Source organism: Lactuca virosa, chromosome 4, assembly GCF_052849685.1.
Source record: "Lactuca virosa cultivar CGN04683 chromosome 4, Lactuca_virosa_CGN04683_v6, whole genome shotgun sequence".
NCBI lineage: Eukaryota > Viridiplantae > Streptophyta > Magnoliopsida > Asterales > Asteraceae > Lactuca > Lactuca virosa.
Window position 1 is genome coordinate 24597962 of NC_136429.1, and position 22851 is coordinate 24620812.

Genomic DNA, 22851 nt, shown 5'->3' on the forward strand with positions numbered 1-22851 from the left:
AATTAATGGAAAAGTGTCATCTTACCGAGTACGCTTGGCGTACCTTAGAGTACGTTGCGCGTACTCATGTGGAGTCCCGTTTCTGGATGGTGATACACCATGCGTACGAGCTGAGTACGTTGGGCGTACTCAGCCTCAAGTTTGACTTCTTGACTTGTTAACTTTGACTTTCGTTGACCGTTGAATTTTTTTACCAAGTTTGACCTTGGGTCAAAGTTGAGGATTTTGGGCTATTAATTAAAACTTTATCTGGTTTTGGTGTTAGTGGATTCGCAGGTGCAAGCAGTGCAAAAGGGATCATATCGTAGTGTTTCATAGTTCTCCGACTCAGATGAGTCTTCTCACCGTGCTCGTTGGTCGAAGGCACCAATGTCGGCCCACTAAATTGTGTATGTAGGATGCTTGCTGTCCTTGTGATCTTGTACGCTTGCATGTGTGGTAGTATATACGTGCTGACCAGCTGGTTCGTATTGTTGTTACTGTGATATGTGATACTATGTGTGCTGAGACTTCGAGTAGTCTCCAGGGTTGTTGATAACCCACAGGGCATGCTGTTTTCCCACTGAGACATCGGGTAGTCTCCAGGGTTGCTGATCACCCATAATTGTTTATTTGTGTTGTGTTGTGTGTGGTATTTCGGGGAACTCACTAAGCTTTGTACTTACGATTTGTGGTTTAAATGTTTTCAAATTTTCTTATATTAAAGGAGGGACATAGCTCGATTACATCGCATCAGTGGGAGACTTGTGCACATAATAACTTTTGACGATACTCTGATAATTGTTTTAAGATTAAATAGTCATATCTAAGATTTTGTAGTTGTGATTTGAATAAACACTTAAATTTTTAATTGAAAATTTTGGATTGAAATTTGAGGCGTTACAGTTTGGTAGCCAACATCCACCAATTGACTAACCATGGTACGCTAGTGGTATAAAATTTTCAATACCACGGTAGTACCATACCAAACAATTCAATTTTATATATATATATATATATATATATATATATATATATATATATATATATATATATAATTTTTAGTATATTGTTGTTTAATATTTATAGAGCTTTGATATTATCACTTACCATATTAGTAAAGTTTAAAGTTTAAATAATGTTGAATATCCCTTTGTTTTAACTTTTAAACTCATTTAGAAATCACTAAAATCCTTTTGGATCGAATTTTCAATCCCAACAATGTAACACCCATTTCCCAGAATGGATCAGTTGATGGTATTAGGGAGTCAAAGGCATGGTTTTTGAGGAAAACCATATGTCACGATGTGACGCATAGGGTGTCACGATGTGGCATACAAGATGGTGAATGCATGTTTTGTGAAAGCGTCACGACATGGCAGTAGAGTGGCGACAGCCCAAGCCCATGAGTTTTTAGGGTTTTCTCAATATTTAAGCACCTTAACTTCGAGTTAGGGAATCCTTTTTAGCCTCCGACCTCTCCATTTCAAAAACCCTAGCCCCTTTGAGTGTTCTTGGCCATTTGAAGACTCATTTGTCATATTTTGGTGTGGATCTTGAAGACCAAGTTTCTTATAAAGTGTTTTGGTGAAGAGCTCAAGTGTAGATCCAGCAAAAGGATTTTATTTCTATAAAATTATGAGTAAAAAGATTTCCTCTTAATCTTTAGTTTGCTAGATCTTATGGTTTGATCATTTATATCCCTTTTTGGTCCTTGTGAGCTTGTGCTTGGAGTTGAGTGAACTCCAACACCTCTTGAGCTTATTTTATCATCTTGTAATCTTGTTGGATTTGGAAAGTTTGCATCTTGATCTTGTTTTTTAAGCCATGCATGTTTTAGTAAAGGTTTTATGATATTAAGGACTTAGAGTTGTAGATCTAGATTTGGGATGGAGTCCTAATGAATAAAGTTGGAAACTTTATCAATTAAGTCAAGAAAAAGAACTAGATCTGAAGTTTTGGGCTTTGGTTAGAAAGAATTAAGCAATTAAGGAGATTTTGGCATTCTTCCAGAAACCACAACGTGGCCTAGGGTTTGCCACGACATGGTGGTGCTCGGAATCGTGACTGTTTTGTCATGGCATTGCCACGACGTGGTCAAGGAGGGCCCACGACATGGCAAGGTCCTGTATGTTGACTATTTAACCATGCGTTCCCACGACGTGGCCAAGGAGGGCCCATTGACTCTGTGGACCTTTGATTGTTGACTTTTGATCAGTTTAACCTAGGGTCAAACTTGGAGGTTTTGGGTTGCTAGTTAATGATTTATCTGTCTTGGTGTTGGTTGGTTCGCTGGATTGAGCAGTGCAAAGTGTGAGAGTGTTGTTGTGCATCTTTGATTCTTTAGTTCAGGTGAGTTTCTCACTATGTCACGTATCCCATTATATATCCTTTGCATGATAGGATAGAGGTATTGTTAGAGTACAAGCATGGCAGTGGCCTAGGGTGAGTTCTTGTTATGCCTTGCAGTTAGAGCACTTGGTGCTTCAATATGCTAAACTGGTAGGGTTTTGACTGTTGATCATATGGTTATGTTTGGTAGGGTAACTATGGAAGGCTAGTTCCAAAGGAATGTACTATGTTATGTATGCATATGTTTATGCTATATGATTTATGTGGTAGTGATAGAGTGGGTCCTATGTAGTCTAAGTTGGATAGCCTGAGACTTCTTGGTCTAATGCCTGATTGTGATGTTCTTGTCTGATTGTTCGCTCTCGGGTGGATCATTTGTTCGACTGTCTATCTAATCCCTGACTACATACGACTTTATGTCTTGTATGAAAGACCAGGACGTGACTCATGGCAGTGAGGGTTAGGTTGGGACTAGACCTGGCAATTCGTGTATTCGTGTCATGAAAACGTGTCAGCCACGAATTTGACACGATACGATTACACAATGAGAAATAAGCTTTATCTCAAATTTTAAGATGTATTCGTGTCGTGTATTCGTGTCGTGTCGTGTCTCTCACAGATTCGTGTCTTCGTGTCTGAAATTGCCAGGTCTAGTTGGGACCGTTTACTCCTTGGGCAGGGCCCGTTATGTATAGTTGGGCAGGGCCTGTTATGCTGGGCGGGGCCCGTTTGTAAGTTGGGCGGGCCCCGTTATGTAGAGTTAGGCAAGGCCCGTAATGTATGGTTGGGCGGGGCCCGTTATATGAGTTGGGTTAGGCCCGTGAACTCTTAGGTCGGGCCCGTTGCATATAATGCATGTATGTGGTTAGGAGATTTGGTTGCTCGATGCTAGAGACGAGATCTTGTGTGGATGCATTGTATGTATGATGGAACAGTAGAGGACGCAAAAAGTTGTGATAGTAGTGGCACAATTTTTTTTTCTGTCCAAATATAAAATAATAGTGGCACTTATATTTAAAGATGTTGCACCTATATAGAAAAAAATTACAATTACGGGCTAAATCAGAGTAGTGGCCTAGGACCCCCCGAGCTCTACACATGTCCTCCAGTGTGATGGAATATGTGGTATACTGGAGAACTCACTAAACTTTATGCTTACAGTTGCTGATTAAACTTTTTGCATGTATTTCGTGAGAAGAGCTCGGCGGGACTGTACACACGCATCAACGATGTTCGTTTCCATGTTTTTTCAAATTTAACTATGATAATGTATGGTTCAAATTAATCAAACGGTACTCAGTGGTTTTTTGAAGCAAAGGTTTAATTGGTTACTATATTTTAAAATCGAAAAATCTATTTGTAAGTTTCAGGACGTTACAAACAATTACAAAAATCTTATTACCAACCGAACTTGTTGGTATCCAAATAAGTTGACAACAATTATACTTGGTACGGTAGTGGGAGCAAATTTTTTGTACCAATTATAATTGGTACGGTACACGGTTTAGAGAAAATATGATCGGTACCGTACTAATTTCACCCCTAGTGGAAATGATAAGGCAACGGGATCTGATGGATTTCTTTTAAGTTATTAAAACATTATTGAGACATAATTAAAGTGGATGTGATAATGTTTATGAAAGATTTTGAGGATTATGGTATGTTGGCTAGGGGATGTAACTCTTCCTTTATCTCCTTAATTCCGAAATTCCGTGATCCACTCTCTTTGAAGGACTATAAACTAATCAATCTTATTGGTTGTTTGTATAAAGTGCTTTCAAAGGTGTTTGCTTAAAAGAGTCCTTGTTAAAAGTATTATTCCCGAACAACGACTTATGTTCAAGGAAGAAGTATCTTAGATGGGTCGCTCTTGCTTAATGAAATTTATTCGTGGGCCAAAAAAAGCAAAGAAAAAGACTTTGATTTTTAAGGAGGATTTTGATAAAGCTTTTGACTCATTAAGTTGGGTGCTCTTAGATTTGATAATGGAACAAATGGCATTTGGATGGAAATGGAGAAGATGGATCAAGGGATGTCTACGAACCTATTTAACAACGAGCGCGATGCTATCGGTGATAGACTTGCTAGTATCTTGAAGTGTGATCCCGCTTCCTTCCCGTTTACTTATCTAGGGATCATGGTAGGGGCTAATATGAAACTTTCTAAGTATTGGAGTCCCGTCATAGACAAGTTTTGGAATAAACTTTCGAAGTGGAAAGCAAAATGTCTCTCCTTCGGTGGTCGTGTCACTCTAATAAATTCGTTCCTTAACAACCTTCCTTTGTATTTTTTTCTCTTGTTTTAGGGCACCCAAAAAAATTATTAATGTGTTGGATGGTATTAGGATATGGTTTCTTTGGGGAAGAGATAAAGATAAGAGAAAGATCAATTGAGTGGCTTGGTAGTTGGTTATTAAACCAAAGGAGATGGGAGGTCTTGGAGTTGAGTGCCTTGATTCGACTAACTTGGCGCTGCTTGCCAAGTGGTGGTGGAGATTGAAAAATACGTATGATTCTTTTTGGTTTTCTTGTATAAAATCTATTCATAATATTATGCTCATTGATGGTAAATCGATAGCCAAAAAGTCTATTGAAGGTGTTTGGTTGAGTATTTCTCAAATCAATTGTGAATTTTAAAATAGAGGTATTAGGTTTGATAATCTTTTTAAAAGAGTGGTTTGAAAAGGGGACAAAACCCTCTTTTGGAAGGATCATTGGTGTGTGTGGTGGTACTGCTTTAAAAAATGCTCATCCTAACCTTTATGTAACATCTTGAAAATCAAGGGTAAAAAATTCATTTCTATTATAATCGAAACACCATTGTAACATTTATCCAAACATTTAAAAGTATTTCAAATAAGACAATTATCAAAGTTCATTCCCAAAGATCACACATTGCGGAAAACATGTGTTTATGCGCTGCGATCAAGTCGGCCCCTTTCCTTTCAACGCGGAAGTACCTAAAACCCTAAACCACAAACTGTAAACACAAAGCTTAGTGAGTTCCCCAAATACCACATACCAAACATACTAATCGAACCATAAATAACATTCATATCAATGAGTCATACTTAGCATACATATATCATAATCAGTAAAGGTGTTATGTGCCATCTATAGTCTTGCCATTATGCCATGAGCCCCCTCGTGGTCTTCCTTGCCAGGCTGGGGGCCACAACCTTATGTCTTACAGACAAGTGCCAGGAGCCACCTCTTGGTCTTCCATGCAAGCATCACAAAGACAACTAGCATACAATCCTACCATTACTAACCAATTAACTGCCAGAGTTCAGACTCTGGTCTTGCATACAGATTGCCAAGGACCACCCCTTGGTCTTCCTACAATACACAAACCAAATGGGCCGGAATTAGTGCCTTCGACCCATAGAACAGTGAGGAGACTCACCTCGAATGCTGAAGCACACTCGAAGAAATCCCTAGCTGCTGCCCTGGCGACTCTTTCGAACTGCCAGATCAAAACAACACCCAATTAGCAATTGGGTTCCAATCCATAACCATAACTTCATACCTGGGGTAAAAATACAATTTTACCCCTAACCTAGCCTTGTCCAAAACCATGACCCAGACTACAATCTGAAAAGCCCAAACGCCCACTACTCAGCCAATGGCCCAATTTTCCAAATTGGGCCCAACCCCATATGGGCCTTATCCTAAGCCATAATTTCCTTAATTACAATTCAGATTACCTCAAATACCCCTTGGGACAACCTTGTTCAAAACATAAATCGAAAAGATAAGGTCCAAAATCCAAATCGACCCAACTCGCCGAGTTGACCAACCAACTCACCGAGTTCGCCCGAGACCCAACAGCTTAATGCATTAAGCTGCCTTCATCGAATCCAAGAGCTCCAAAGCTCAGGTCTTGACCAAAATAAGATCTAGAAGGGTAAAGTTTCCAACTTTACCCCTAGGAACCACCTAAATGGGTCCAAACCCAAACCCTAGACTTGAAAGAGTGAGGGCTTAACCATTAAGCACTTAATCATCAAAGGCAATACTCCAAAATGCAGATCTGACCCCATAAGGCAAGATGGCCACGTAAAGTTTCCATCTTTACGCTTAAGCATGACTAGAAGGAGCTCAAAAGCTCGAAAAGGGCTAAATGAAAGACTTAATGAATGCATGAAGCCATTAAACCCATAAAGTTGGCACATAAATGCAAAAAGAGATCATTAAGATCATAGATCTGAAAGAATAAACACTTGGGACTTCTACTTCCCCAACAACCACCCATACATGGCTAAAAGTATACAATCTATCCCAAGAAGAGATCTAAGAAAATATTAAGTAAGGTTAGATCTTTATACCCAAAATGTGCTGGAAATGGAGTAGAGAATCAAGATCTGAAAGCTCCTACTTGAACCACCACCTTGCACCAAGTAGGGATGTCTAAAACCCCTATAGGACCCCGTTACCATAGGACCCCGATACCGTACGGGACTAAATTTAAAAAAAACGGGAGCGGGAGCGGGGGTGGGGGCAGAATTAAACCCCGTTTATTTTCGGGACCGGGGTCGGTAGTCGGTATTTCCGCCCCGTAATCCCGCGGGGGCCCCGGTTGTACATTTATGTAAAAAATATATATTTAATATAAAATACATATACAAAATAGATTTTCTAATTTTAGGTTTAGGTTAGGTTTCACTTTCCCATTTCCTTCTTCAATGTTCACTTCACTGTGAAATGAGTACGATGAGTCGACGACTTCACTTCACACTCCCACCCAAAAGGCCAAGATGCGACGATCCCAATTGGCCAATCTCGTCATCAGCATCGTCGATGAGATGACGACAGAGTCACCACCTCACCAGCTTCCTGTCGATGTTGAGTCATTGTTGAAATCGGACATCTCCATACAGCCCATCGATGAAATCGGAGTGCCTACTTCTGCTGGTCGACTTTTGCAGGTCTTAATCGACCGACGCCATCTTCAATGTCCAACGAAAGCAGCGACTTCGTCTCTACAGTATCCACAATTCGAACACGAGTACACGAATAAGCTAGCTTGATTTCTGATTTCTCCTCTTCTAGTCTTCCTCTTTGAAGTTTTCATATACTGATTTCTGTCAAATAGTCAATGATTTCTGTCGATTTCAACTGAGTTTGGTTTATTGTTTATGTTTTGGGTTTGATTTTTCACTGGTCTTTGATTTAAGTACGAACAAGTTCTTGTTTCAGATTTATTGTTTATGTTATGGGTTTGAAGTTTTCATATACTGATTTCTGTCAAAGCAGTTTTTTAGCAAAACAATCCAATTTTAAGCCTATAAACCGGGGGAACCCGGGGAACGGGGGCGGGATCGGGGGCGATGGAGGTAACCGGGAGCGGGACCGGGGGCTATGTAAACGGGGGTCTGGGGGCGGGGGCAACAACTAATTTCAAGGGCGGGGCGGGGGCAGCTATTTCCGCTCCCGTTTGGTCCCGTTGATGTGACATCCCCATTTTCACGGCCAGAAAAGACCGATTTGTTTATGCTTTGTTTTATAAAATCAGAGTAATCCTTTGATTAAAAGAATTGCGGAATTTGTTCCCAAAACAAAATATGATAAGAATTTAATAAATCATTTCTTTAAAGAAATGTATTTCATTAAATAACAAAATCTCGGGATGTCATGTTCCGATACAGACCAAAAGCATAAACAATATAAAGTAGACCTTACAACAGTTATTTATAACTACTGATCTATAATCCAAAACCTCTCGTCAAGTCCACCAACTTATACTCTTGTGCCATTACCTGTAATGCAAAGAAAACTGAGTGGGTCAGGCTTGGGAGCCTGGTGAGCATATAGGGTTTTCAACCCACAGTAAGATATAATATTATATTTAATCATCAGACAATCAACCCAAATTACCCATCCCATTATCTTCTTCTGTTTCTTAAAGCTTTACCCTAAGAGTCAATTATCCTTCATTCATTCATTCCTAAGGATTGACCTAAGGGATTGGCACAAAAATCCATTTGCTTCCACGGTTTATACAACAGGCACTACCTCACATAGTCGCCATGGTTTATACTATAGGCACTACGTCTCATAGTCACCGGGGTTTATACAATAGGCACTACGTCACATAGTCACCAGGGTTTACACAATAGGCACTACGTCTCATAGTCACCAAGGTTTACACAATAGGCACTACGTCTCATAGTCACCAGGGTTTATACAATAGGCACTACGTCTCATAGTCACCAGGTATTTCATCTACCCATGTTCTACCCAACATATTTGTAGATATAAAATACATATACAGTTTAAATCATTTAAAAACCTGTATAAAACATCCATTCCACACCCATCTCAAATAAACAAACAATATATAACACATAGCACGTATTTCATAGCAAATACTTCATATTTATGTGTTAGAAGAAAGTAAGTACACACTCACTTGATCAGAAGATGATCGGGCAGCACTACGGCTCTAAGAGTAGTACTTCTTCAGTGAAACCGGGAGATCTTCACAAAAACCGGGCTTCTCGCGGGCAGAGTTTCGGCTCGTAAACTTTACTTCTCGGGATCTTCGGGGCTTCGGGACTCGCTTCGGGTGTCGGGATGATATCGGGGCTTCGGGGTGGTTTAGAGGGGCTTGAGCGGTGTTTCAAGGTGAAAGAAATGAGTGGAAAGCAACAAAATTCCGGGAAGCTTCGCACCCTTTTTATAGGGCTGGCTGACTACTCGTACGCAGGGCGTACCTGCGAGGAACGCGGGGCGTTCCGGAGCGCAGGGCGTTCCCTGCTCGTACGCAGCGCGTTCAGCAGCTTTGGACGTCAGCGCTTACCTCAGCCTCGAACGGTGCACCGGATGGGACTAGTGGGCGACGTGGACTAACCTAGACCCAGCATTTCCGAACGCGGGGCGTTCCCTCGGAACGCATGGCGTTCATTTCGGACCAATTCTCGAGATTTGAGCCCAAAACTTGTAAAACCCGTAACTTTCGCGTACGATCTTCGGTTTCGACGTTCTTTATATCCACGCGTAGGTGACACTATTCTATACAACGTTATTTATATCCACGCGTAGGTGACACTATTCTCTACAACTTTCGTTTTGACTTTATTTTTATTTTATTATTTTTAGTAGGCCGGGACAGGAAAACTCCGTTAGAAATTCATAACTTCTTCATCTGACGTCCGTTTTTGTCCGTCTTTTTACTATTGGACTACTATCGACGAGATCTTCGATTCTCGTTTAGATTGTTTCGGCCAAATATCACTCGATCTCAATTTCGAGATTTGGGTTGTATACCGCTAAGTCGAAACTTAGAAAAATCGTAACTTCTTCATACGAAGTCAGATTTGGAGGTTCTTTTCATGCACGCTCTCGGTTAACGTATTCTACGACTTTTATTTAGATCGCTAAGGCTAAATATCTCTCTAACGTAAATTCACTTTTTACGTCGCGCTGTGTCGTGCCGGTTCTGTCGCGAAACTTCGACAGGTCATAACTTCTTCGTTATAACTCGGATTTCGGCATTCTTTATATATCTGGAATCCTTGTCACGACCACTACAACCTAGTTAAGATTATTCATTCTAAATAATCTTTTATCAAAAAGTCACTTTGATGCTTATCTTCTCTAAATTGACTAGCCCGGATCTACGGTGTAACGCCCGTAGATCCGGGCTAGTCAATTTAGAGACGATAAACATCGAAAATGACTTTTTGATGGAATATTTTTTAGAAGGATTAATCTTAACCAAAATATAGTATATGTTACAAGGATTCCGTACATATAAAGAACGCCGAAATCCAAGTTATAACGAAGAAGTTATGACCTGTCGAAGTTTCGCGACAGAACCGGCACGACACAGCGCGACGTAAATAGTGAATTTATGTTAGAGCGATGTTTGGCCTTAGCAATCTAAATGAAAGTCATAGAATACGTTAAACCGAGAGCGTGCATAAAAAGAACGCCCAAATCTGACTTCGTATGAGGAAGTTATGATTTTTCGAAGTTTCGGCTTAGCAGTGTACAGCCCGAAGTTCGAATATGAGATCGAGCGATAGTTAGCCGAAACAATCTAAACGAGAATTGAAGATCTTGTCGATAGTAGTCCAACGACGGAAAGACAGACGAAAACGGACGTCAGACGAAGGAGTTATGAGTTTATAACGGAGTTTTCCTGTCCCGGCCTACTAAAAATAATATAAAAATAATATATTAAAAATAAAGTCAAAATTAGCCAACGGAGTCTAAACGAGAGTTGTAGAGCATATTCTCACCTACGCTTCGATATAAAGAACGTCGAAAACGGAGTTCGTATGCGAAAGTTATGAATTTCTGAAGTTCGGGGCGCGAACCCCAAAGCTGTGTTAGTGGCCACGACGTGGAAACAGTGCCCACGACGTGGCATGGCTTCTGAAGCCTTCTGGAGCCTGACAGAGCAAGTGGACGATGACTCATGTAATGACGTTCAAGCCCACGACGTGGAAACAGTGCCCACGACGTGGAAAATGAGAAATCAGCCCTATAAATAGAATTCAAGGGGCAGCCGAGTTTTGTTGCTCAATCTCTTCTCTCCCACTCCTGATACCCTCTCTAAGCCCTATTTTACCCCCCCCCCCCCCCCGAAGCCCCGGTATCATCCCGAGAGACGAAGCAAGTCCCGAAGCCCGAAGATCCCGAGAAGAAAAGAGTTTCCGAGCCGAAGCTCTGCCCGCGATATGCCCGGTGTGTGAAGATATTTCAGTTTCACCGAAGAATACTACTCTTAGAGCCGTAGTGTTGTCCGAGCATCGTCTAATCAAGTGAGTGTGTAGTCACTTTCTTCTAACACATAAATATTAAGTATTTGCTACGAAATACGTGCTATGTGTATAATATATTGTTGTTTATTTGAGATGATTGTGGAATGGATGAATTATATAAGTTTTAATGAGTTAAACTATATATGTATTTTGTATCAAAAAAATATGTTGGGTGGAACATGGGTAGATGAGGTTGTTGGTAGGTGATAAAAGATGGGTTGGACCATGAGATAAAAGGATAAAGAGATAAACTTGTTTTAGATCTGGATGTATGGATCAGATCAGGAGGTTAGTTTTAGATCCGAGAGTATGGATAAGATCAAGAGGTTAGTTTTAGATCCGAGAGTATGGATCTGATCAAGAGGTTAGTTTTAGATCCGGGAATATGGATTAGGTAATGAGGCAAATTTAAGATCCGGGAGTACGGATTATGTATTTTTGAACTACGTGTTCATTCGATAAGGTATCATGTGTATAGTCCCTTTTAGGAACGTGATTTTTATAAGAGTATTGATTAAAGTATGAAATATACATATGTATGTGAAGTATTTGTTATTGTCCGAAATACGTGTTAGATATATTTGATGATATACAACGTGCGAATAAGATATGGTTCAATATGTGTTAAGATGTGTATATATGATATTATTACTTAAAACCTTGTGTTAAGTATACACTAGTTGGCGTTGCCTAAACGGAGATAGTATCAAAAATTGATTATAGGCATTGTAGGCTTGCCTAGTGATGGGTTAATACTTAAATAGGGATGTTTAGTTCAATTAAGATTGGACTTTGGGTAGTCTCTTATTAAGAGTATGTGTGGGGTGAGATTGATGATCGGTGGAGTACGTCCTACGTATAGAAGTACATTTTATGTACGAAGTCCTTTTCAAAGCTCTGTGTCTTGGGTGCTGCTTGTGCCAGGGTACTATTATGTTCTCGGGTACGAGACTTTCGCATACCAGAGTACTATAATGTGCCCGAAGTACTATCATATACAAAGTCTTTTTGACAATTTTGTGTGTCGGTTACAGGAGCGTACGGGAGTACTCTAGTAGTATTTCCCCATACTTTTATTTTGAGAGAGCTTTGGAGTCAGCGTTTCTTTTATGAAGTGATCAACCGAGCTTCATATGTCAGCGTTTTCTTTCACGAAGTAATTAAGGGAACTTCGTAGACTGCCTAATAAAGTGTGTCGGTAATAGACCACTGCTAGGTATGTCTGGTGTTATATTGCTGGATAGGGTGCGTCTGGGGGTGAAATACCTCATGTATTCAGGCCACTGCTAGGCAAAGTTCGATGCTGGATAGGGAGAGTTTGGAGGTATAATACCTCATGATAGTATGACCACGCCTAGGCATTGTTATCTAGATAACTACCCCTGACTTAACTGTCTGGTGGTTCTTTCTTTTACGAACGAAGGTTCGTGGTGAAACTTATTCCATTCCCCTCATTTTATGTCTTAATTGATCCTCGTTTGCTGCCAGGGAATTTCCGAAGCAGCCTCGTCAGTTTGTTGTTCATATCGATTCCTTAGGCTAGATCTCATAAGATCATTGTATAGGGTCAGTATGTGGGGAATCGACGGGATGGGATAGATTGTTTTAGAAATATGATTTATAGGTGTTAATAATATTAGTGGTTTTGCAAGATCGAGATATACATTATTATCACATTGTTTGAACTAAGAGCTTTCGTACTCTGTGTTCCTTAGGTGATTGGGTTCACCAGGGATATTTGAACTAAGTGTTCATTAGGTGTTTTTGAACTAGGCGTTCATTAATTATTGTGAACTACGCGTTCATCAGAGGTAATCTAAGAACCTTGGCAGCACTAAACTTTGTGCCAATTCCTTAGGGCAATCCTTAGGAATGAATGGGAGAAGGGTAATCGGTTCTTAGGGTAAATCTTTAAGAAATAAATGAAGATAATGGGGGTGGGTAATTGGATTAATTGTTTGATAAGTGAATATAATAATTATATTATTGTGGGTTGAAAACCCTATATGCTCACCTGGCTCCCAAGCCTGACCCTCTCAGTTTTCTTTATATTACAGGTTATGGCACGAGAACATAAGTTGGCTGACATAACGAGAGATTTTGGATTATAGGCCAGTAGTTATGAATAACTGTTGTAAGGTCAATTTTGTTCTGTTTATGCTTTTGTTCTGTATCGGAACATGACATCCCGAGATTTTGTTATATAATGAAAATACATTTCTTTAAAGAAATGCTTTGATAAATTCTTATCATATTTTGTTTTGGGAACAAATTCTGCAACTGTTTTCTTTAAAAGATTACTCTGATTTTAAAAACAAAGCATAAACAAATCGGTCTTTTCTGGCCGTGATTTTGGGGATGTCACATACAGGCGTTACAATTATCTCTCCCTTAAGATGATTACGTCCCGGAATCATCAACGAAATAGGACTCGTATATTGACTCCATACGTTATCTCTCCATCCTAAGAAATAACCTTGATGCTCAACCCTGCACCTGCTCTTCGTACTATGTTGGACTTTCAATCGTAACTTTCGAGTTACAAAGCAATTCCTTTTTTAGGACTCCTTCTTCTTCTTAGGATAAATACTTTCCTTTATCTATTGTAACAGACCGATGGGTCATGTTCTAATGACCTTTCATCGTATAATACAACGGTTAGACTCAAGTCTCTTAGAGTCAAGTTCCGAAATGGAATATACCTTCCTTCATAACCTAATGTGATATAATCAAATCTTAACTTGTAGCTAGCTACGAACCTATTTAACAACGAACACGATGCTATCGGTCGCATTGATTTCAATCTTTTGACCGCAGTCAGATGCTACTTTGAACTTGGTTCTCGGAACCACGTAACAACTCATCGTAGTCGGACTCAATTTGATATGACCACTAGGGTCGGAATAACAACCATCTTACTAGTCATTACCGAAACAATGGTAGTGACTTACTTGAATATACAGAATCAATTACTAGTTTCTCGGTAACCTTGCGACTTTCCCTGATCCAAGTGTGAGTCCTGTGCTTCTGGTAGCATAGATCTCTACTACCATTCACACCTACTCATACTCGTCCCAAGTATTGTCTCTTAGTCTAACCAAGTCACTATACAAAAATCACACAATCATTTAACACATCAGGTATTAAAACAATAAATATCACATAGATATCAAAACCAGGGTTTATATTATAACTTGAAACGATTACACAAAAATTCAAGTTCACCCTATTCTATGCCTCTAACAGGCTACATCATAAGTTACTATTCGCACAACTACATCATAACTTGATCCTTGGATATAAAATCCTTATCCTTGATTCGCTTCATCGAGGATCATGTGGAATGCCCTTGGGTGTGGCGGTGCGTTTTTCTTTGGGCAGTCTCTAGAAACATGCCCTTATTCGTTACACCCGTAGCACACCTTTTTGTTGGATGCGCACTTGTTGGCGTAATGCCCTGTCTTCCCACATTTGTAGCAAGTCATCTCCTCGCTACACTTCCCGAAGTGTTTCTTTTTACACTTCTCGCACCACTTAGCTTCATCTCTTCCCCCAGATTTCGAGAATTTGCTTTCTTTGTTGATCACTGAAGATCCCTCATATACTGATTTCTGTCAAAGCAGTTTTTTAGCAAAACAATCCAATTTTAAGCCTATAAACCGGGGGAACCCGGGGAACGGGGGCGGGACCGGGGGCGATGGAGGTAACCGGGAGCGGGACCGAGGGCTATGTAAACGGGGGTCTGGGGGCGGGGGCAACAACTAATTTCAGGGGCGGGGCGGGGGCAGCTATTTCCGCTCCCGTTTGGTCCCGTTGATGTGACATCCCCATTTTCACGGCCAGAAAAGACCGATTTGTTTATGCTTTGTTTTATAAAATCAGAGTAATCCTTTGATTAAAAGAATTGCGGAATTTGTTCCCAAAACAAAATATGATAAGAATTTATCAAATCATTTCTTTAAAGAAATGTATTTTCATTAAATAACAAAATCTCGGGATGTCATGTTCCGATACAGACCAAAAGTATAAACAATATAAAGTAGACCTTACAACAGTTATTTATAACTACTGATCTATAATCCAAAACCTCTCGTCAAGTCCACCAACTTATACTCTTGTGCCATTACCTGTAATGCAAAGAAAACTGAGTGGGTCAGGCTTGGGAGCCTGGTGAGCATATAGGGTTTTCAACCCACAGTAAGATATAATATTATATTTAATCATCAGACAATCAACCCAAATTACCCATCCCCATTATCTTCTTCTGTTTCTTAAAGCTTTACCCTAAGAGTCAATTATCTTTCATTCATTCATTCCTAAGGATTGACCTAAGGGATTGGCACAAAAATCCATTTGCTTCCACGGTTTATACAACAGGCACTACGTCACATAGTCGCCAGGGTTTATACAATAGGCACTACGTCTCATAGTCACCAGTGTTTATACAATAGGCACTACGTCACATAGTCACCAGGGTTTACACAATAGGCACTACGTCTCATAGTCACCAAGGTTTACATAATAGGCACTACGTCTCATAGTCACCAGGGTTTATACAATAGGCACTACGTCTCATAGTCACCAGGTATTTCATCTACCCATGTTCTACCCAACATATTTGTAGATATAAAATACATATACGGTTTAAATCATTTAAAAATCTGTATAAAACATCCATTCCACACCCATCTCAAATAAACAAACAATATATAACACATAGCACGTATTTCATAGCAAATACTTCATATTTATGTGTTAGAAGAAAGTAAGTACACACTCACTTGATCAGAAGATGATCGGGCAGCACTACGGCTCTAAGAGTAGTATTTCTTCAGTGAAACCGGGAGATCTTCACAAAAACCGAGCTTCTCGCGGGCAGAGTTTTGGCTCGGAAACTTTACTTCTCGGGATCTTCGGGGCTTCAGGACTCGCTTCGGGTGTCGGGATGATACCGGGGCTTCGGGGTGGTTTAGAGGGGCTTGAGCGGTGTTTCGAGGTGAAAGAAATGAGTGGAAAGCAACAAAATTCTGGGAAGCTTCGCACCCTTTTTATAGGGCTGGCTGACTCCTCGTACGCAGGGCGTACCTGCGAGGAACGTGGGGCGTTCCGGATCGCAGGGCGTTCCCTGCTCGTACGCAGCGCGTTCAGCAGCTTCGGACGTCAGCGCTTACCTCAGCCTCTGACGGTGCACCAGATGGGACTAGTGGGCGACGTGGACTAACTTAGACCCAGCATTTCCGAACGCGGGGCGTTTCCTGGGAACGCATGGCGTTCATTTCGGACCAATTCTCGAGATTTGAGCCCAAAACTTGTAAAACCCGTAACTTTTGCGTACGATCTCCGTTTCGACGTTCTTTATATCCACGCGTAGGTAAGACTATACTCTACAACTTTCGTTTAGACTCCGTCGGCTAATTTTGACTTTATTTTTATTTTATTATTTTTAGTAGGCCGGGACAGGAAAGGCACATTTGTGTTTCCCACGTCGAGTTTCCCACCATCAACTCGACCCTAAAGCCTCCAACACGTCGAGTTTCCCACCATCAACTCGACGAGTTGGTCCTTAGAATAGGGGATTTATTTCACAATTAACCTTCTAGATTCCGGGTGTTACACTTTATGCAATTGAGAAAAATAAAGATTGTTTTTTGGAAGAGAGAGTTAATATTATGCAAAGGCACATTTCGCCTTTTTCTTGGGATTGGGCGAGGCATCCTAGAGGTGGGAGGGAAACACGTTAACTTATGACAATTTCGGATTAGACTGATGTTTTCAGGTTTCATGGTGGCTGTTATAGGTGGATTTGGGGAGGTGATGGTGGATATGTGTTTTTAGTAAAATCATTAAGAGAGATTATGGAAAAATAGTCCAGTAATAGGAATTTGGAGTCTTTAAATTGGGTAAAATGGGTCCCTCTAAAAATCAGTTGTTTTATTTGTGTAACATCCCAAAAATTATAAGGTAAAAATTTCATTCACCCTTCCTATATCCGACCCAACAACTCATGGCCCAACTTCCAAAAGACCCAAGGCCCAAAATGCCCAAAAAGAGAACCTTGCGAGTACGCCCCACGTACCAGACTCGTACGCCCCGCGTACTGCTTGTTGATGCTTAAGGTACAACTCGCCGCAACATAAAATCAGGAAGACATGCATTATTTTCAGCGTACGCATATGTACGCCCAACGTACCCCTTTGGTGACCATTTCTCATTTTAGGACTTAATGCTTAAGACCAAAACGTCCAAACTCAGATCTAATCTCAAAACATTGACTCAAGTCATAAAGTTTCCACCTTTATGACTTTCCATGGTTAGAAAAGGTCCAAAAGCTAAAGCTCTGACTTATTTATCCATTAAGACATCTTAACTCTTGCATGGAAGGGTAGGAGGTCCAAGATCACATTTTTATGGTTCCTAATAACTCAATAATGGATAAAGTTTCCAACTTTATCCATTAGAATGGTCCAAACAACCAATATCTAGTCTTTAAGTCTCCAAGGGACCAAAAGCGCATCATTTTCAACTTAATCCATTAAGTCCAAGTCTCCAACCTTCAGATCTGAGTCAATATGATGTTTAGATGAATAAAGTTTCCAACTTAATCCATAACAAGATCACAAAATTTCAAGATCTAAACTTTATGCACTAAAGTGACCAAAAACTCATAACACCCAAAACTAGCTAGGTCTAACAAATGCATCATCAAGATTCAAGCTTTATACCTCTAGAAGAAAGATCAAGTTGAACAAAGTCTGGATCTACAAGCTCCAATGCAACCAACACTTCTCCAATGAGATTTTTCTTCTCCAAGATGCACCAAGAACACTCCAAAGCACTTAAAAACACCTTCTTTTTTCTCATAAGGATCAAACTAGGGTTAGAGTTTCAAGGGAGGGTGTTGGAGTGGTGGAGGCCGAGAATGGAATGAGTTTAGGGAAGTTAAGGAGCTTAAAAAGGGCTTAAACCACGAAAATAGGGTGGTGGAACTGATCACGAATGACCAGCGTATTCAGGGATACCTTAGTAGGGGTGAGCAAAAACCGAACCGCAAACCGAAAAAACCGCATAAACCGAAATCGAAGAACCGAAACCGAAATAAAAACCGACGGTGCGATTTATAGTTTTGCAAAAACCGAAAATGTTTGGTGCGGTGCGGTTTTTAGTCTTGCAAAAACCGAAAAAAACCGAACCGCACCGCATATATATATATATATATATATATATATATATATATATATATATATATATATATATATATATATATATATATATATATATATATAAAGTGTTATAGTTGAAAGAACGAAGAACTCGTGACAATTAAAATTTCTATAAATATAAATATATATCTTATCAGAGAATGATTGTATATTTTTAAGCATACATTCTGTGATATTTATAAGAACAAATAATGTTTATGACAATTTTTAACATTTAAATATGAAGAGTACTACCGATGATAGTATCATTTTTATGAATACATTTATCTCATGTAAATGTGAAACAAATATTATATTTAATTCGTAATATATTCAAACATTAGAAGCATGTTGGATGAATGATTATGTTATTTGATTTCAATCCGAGAGGTGGTGGTATCATAAAATTTGAACCGCAAAAAACCAAAAGGAAAAACAAAAACAAAAAAAAAACCGAACCGCAAAAAACCGCAACAAAAACCGAACCGCATAAAAACAGAACGGTGCGGTTTCTATACTTCAATAAACCGAAGTTTCGGTTTTCGATTCGGTTTTGGGCAAAAACCGCACCGAACCGCACCATGCTCACCCTTACTTAGTACGCCCAGCGTACGCTGCTTAACCCAAAATCGTCCTAATTTCAAACGGTCATAACTTTTTCGTTTCAACTTTGATTTCGACGATCTTTATATCCACGAAAAGGTATTGAGGAGCTCTACAACCTTATCTAATTACTTTCAAATTAAAACACATTAAACTAAAATCATTAATTCATAAAAGAAGTCTGAAACACCATTTTTCCCATTATATCCTTGGGCTCCCAAGCACAAACCAAACTCTTGGATCACATAATCTACATTACCCACATCCAAATGGGTCTAAACCTGTCCTTCCCCAAGGCCCGAAGCCTTATGATAATTGATCTTCGGGTCACGACCCCGAACAATGGAACGACATGAAATAGGGTGTTACAACTTGGAGATTGATCAAGAACATAATTCCTACTTTCTTGAACTTAATTATGCGTGAGATTAATGTCTCGTCTACCTTATATCCTTTTTTGAAAATATATTGATGAAACCATTGATCACATCTTTTTCTCTCTTGTTCTTCTTTTGCTAAGGTTCTGTAGAGATGGCTGGTGAATTAGTTAGCCCCTCTTTTAAGGATGCCTAATTCTTTTTATGACCTTATGGATATGCTCTCTGACGTGGGGAGTATAAAGATCAAGAAGCTGTGCTTTTCTCTTATCTACACCACCCTCTAGATGATATGGAATGTGATTGTTTTCATAAATGAAAGGCGTACGATTATGATTACGCCTGATGATATTAGTTTTAATACTTTTAATTTGATCAAACACAGGTCTAATTATAATTAGATTGTTTGGCATGATTGGAACCCCTCCCATATCTTAGAGTGTTTCTTGTAACTTGGCTCGAGCTCCTTGCTTGTGTTGTTGTTTGTTTGTTTTTGTGTTTTAATGAGATGCCAGGCATTTTAAAAAATATATATAAATAACATATTCATGATTTTTAAAGGCAACTTAATAAATTTGTATAACAAGATGTTGATTTTCTTTAAATACTATTTGAAATATTTTTTGCATTAAAACTTTTTTCTTTTATTTTAAAATAAAAGTTTGGGATAACAACTTAAAAGAATAATATACTTTTTGATTTATATATATTTGATCACTGGGTTTTTTTGTTTATATTTGACCATTTAACTTATTTTTTTGTTTACGTTTAGTCCTTATAACCAATTATTTCAGGTTAAGACAAAAAAAATAACTTAATAATATAATATATTTTTTTCAGTTTGTACACATTTAGTCCTAATAAAATTTATATGTTTGAATTATAAATTTACTTGATGTGAAAAATTGTTTTAACTTTAAAAAAAATAAAAATATATAATAACACTTGAATGAAGAGGTTACATTTATTTTAAATACAATCAAATTAGAAGGAGTATCCTTTTATTTTTATTTTTTTGGATAAATAATCAATTTTTTTGTTGGATATTATAAGTACTTATAATAAATAAATTAATCGTGGAACTAAAAATCAGCATGTTGCTAGGTCAAATCTAGGCTCGTGAAAAATATTTAAATGGATAAAACGTTTGCATTAAATTTCAAAATTAAATTATAACTTGTACTTGATACACGGTTTCTCCTCAAAAACATATAATTAAGAAAGAAAACAAAAATATAGAATGGTTATTAGTTTTGAACTTATAACAAATTAATCGTATACAACAAAAGTGTAACCAGATAAAATGTGAAACGTTGCACCCAATTTCATATGAATCCAAATTAATAATTAATGAAGATGCAAGAAAAATACAAAGAGAAGTCATGGTTGGTTTTTAACAATTGTTTGGACGTGCATGAAGTACAAAAAGAATTCACATGCAAACATTTGTAGTGTGATTCTTGAAACTTCTGTAAGATAATATTATCGAATTTTATAGTTATCATTACTGTTCATAAGGGTACTCTCATTATATATATATATATATATATATATATATATATATATATATATATATATATATATATATATATATATATATATATATATATATATATGAAAAATAAACTATTAGATAGAGTAGAATATAAACCAATACCTTCTCCAGGACTTCAAGTAGAGAATCCATGGTAGAAGGGCAAATATGTAATTTAACATCAACCCAATAGACTATTTAAACCTCCTTTCACAGTTTCACCGGATCAAAACGTCCAAATTATTTTCATTAAAGAAAATGAAAATCCAAATTCGCTACACCATTTTCTTCTTTTTCCTGTCAACCACCTTACTGACTCTAACCACCGCCGGCAACCTTTTCCCACCAACATCCAACGACACCGATTTCATCCGTACAAGCTGCAGAACCACTTTATACCCGCAAATATGTTACACCTCTCTCTCCGGCTACTCTAGCGCCGTCCAACAAGACCCCGGCCGCCTTGCTAGGGTGGCAATCGGAGTCACTCTCTCAAAAGCCACCCATATGACTAGATACGTCTCCAATATATCCCGCAAAGCCGACTACGCCGGCATTCCAAGAGTCGCCGCTGCCGTACACGATTGTTTCTCGGTGTTCGGAGACGCGGTGGACGAAATTCGCGGGTCGCTCCGACAAATGAGGCGGCTGAATGGGAGTGGCGAGTCGCTGCGGTTCCAGCTGAGCAACGTGCAGACGTGGATGAGTGCGGCTTTGACGAATGAGGAAACTTGTACGGACGGGTTTGAGGACGTGCCGGACGGCGGACTGAAGGCGGACGTCTGTGGCCGGGCGGTGAAGGTGAAGGAGGTGACGAGTAACGCCTTGGCGTTAGTTAACGGTTTTGCGAATACAATACAAGCTCCATGAATGTTGGTTGATTACAAACGGTTGTTTGAGGGATACCGTCAAAACTTTTTATGTCACTTGTGTGAAACAGAGGTTTGTATTTTGACGGTAAAAGTCATAATGTAATTAATTAAATTATGTTTTAACAATTTTTGGTGTGTATTTTTCTAGTTAAAATTTACATTAATTTTATATTTTAATGAATTATTTAGATTTAAGATGTTATGATAAATAGATAACAAAATAGTACTTTTATACAAATGATTTATTTATTTATTTTTGTCTCGTTGATTTCATAAAAACCAATTTTTTTACGTTTTTTAAGTTTAAACCATTTTTTTGCTAGTTAAACCAACAACCTTTGAAGAGTGGGGCTTATACAGGAGAAGAGAGATCTTCTCTCTTTCATGTGCTTTAGGAAGGGAGTGACTTCCGGGGTCATTTAAAGAGAATGGAAGACGATATATTTGCTTGAGTTTCTTGAATGATCAAAGGTTATAAAAAATGTTTTTTTTTTAGTGTGGTATTGTTATCTAGCTATATGAAATTAATGGCCATTGATGATCGGTTTCACATGTTAAGTCATAGTTATGCTCAATTGCTATCTTTACTTACCATCAAATTTGAGTCTATCTTTACTTGTGGCATCAATTTAGTGTAAAGTTGATCCATCAATTAGTTGTCTATCTTTACTTGCACCATCTTAGTTATGTTCAATTGCTATCTTTCCTTGTACCGGTAGAATTCAATGAACATTGGTGATGGTGAGATGTAACAACCTCTTGTCCTTGCGACTTCTTGGCGTTAGAAAGGCATCATCTCGTTCTCAAAAGATAATCCTCAAAATGAGCAAGGTGTTTTTTCGAAATATAATCCTAATTTGATGGTGAGAGTAACCACCTCTTGTCTTTATGGCTTCCACGCAACGAACTCTTGGCTAATCTAGTAATCAAAATCTTCTATATGCTTGTCTTGGTAAACAATACTTGAGACTTGTGATCGGAAAAGACATGAGAGCACTTACCATTCTTTCCTCTCGCGAGTGGCATATCCTTCACCACAATTTCATCATCGACATTTGGTCGATGATTGTCCTTATTACCTCTTCCAATAACTCCCTTAGCACCCATCCATCTACTTCAACGTCTTCAGGTAGGTCTTCAAAATGATTGATAGCTGAGACATTTA

General features: G+C 38.8%; 1 pseudogene across 2 annotated transcripts; it reads left to right on the plus strand.

Annotated features, from left to right (window-relative positions):
• The first annotated feature begins 20951 nt into the window (after window positions 1–20951).
• LOC145103719 (pectinesterase inhibitor 7 pseudogene) lies at window positions 20952–22225 on the plus strand (annotated as a pseudogene). 2 transcript variants are annotated; one of them, XR_013706814.1, is made up of 2 exons: window positions 20952–21756; window positions 22010–22225. The product of XR_013706814.1 is annotated as a pectinesterase inhibitor 7 pseudogene, transcript variant X2 (transcript). The 2 variants fall into 2 exon arrangements; XR_013706813.1 differs by lacking the exon at window positions 22010–22225 and having other exon boundaries at window positions 20952–21825.
• Window positions 22226–22851: the final 626 nt, after the last annotated feature.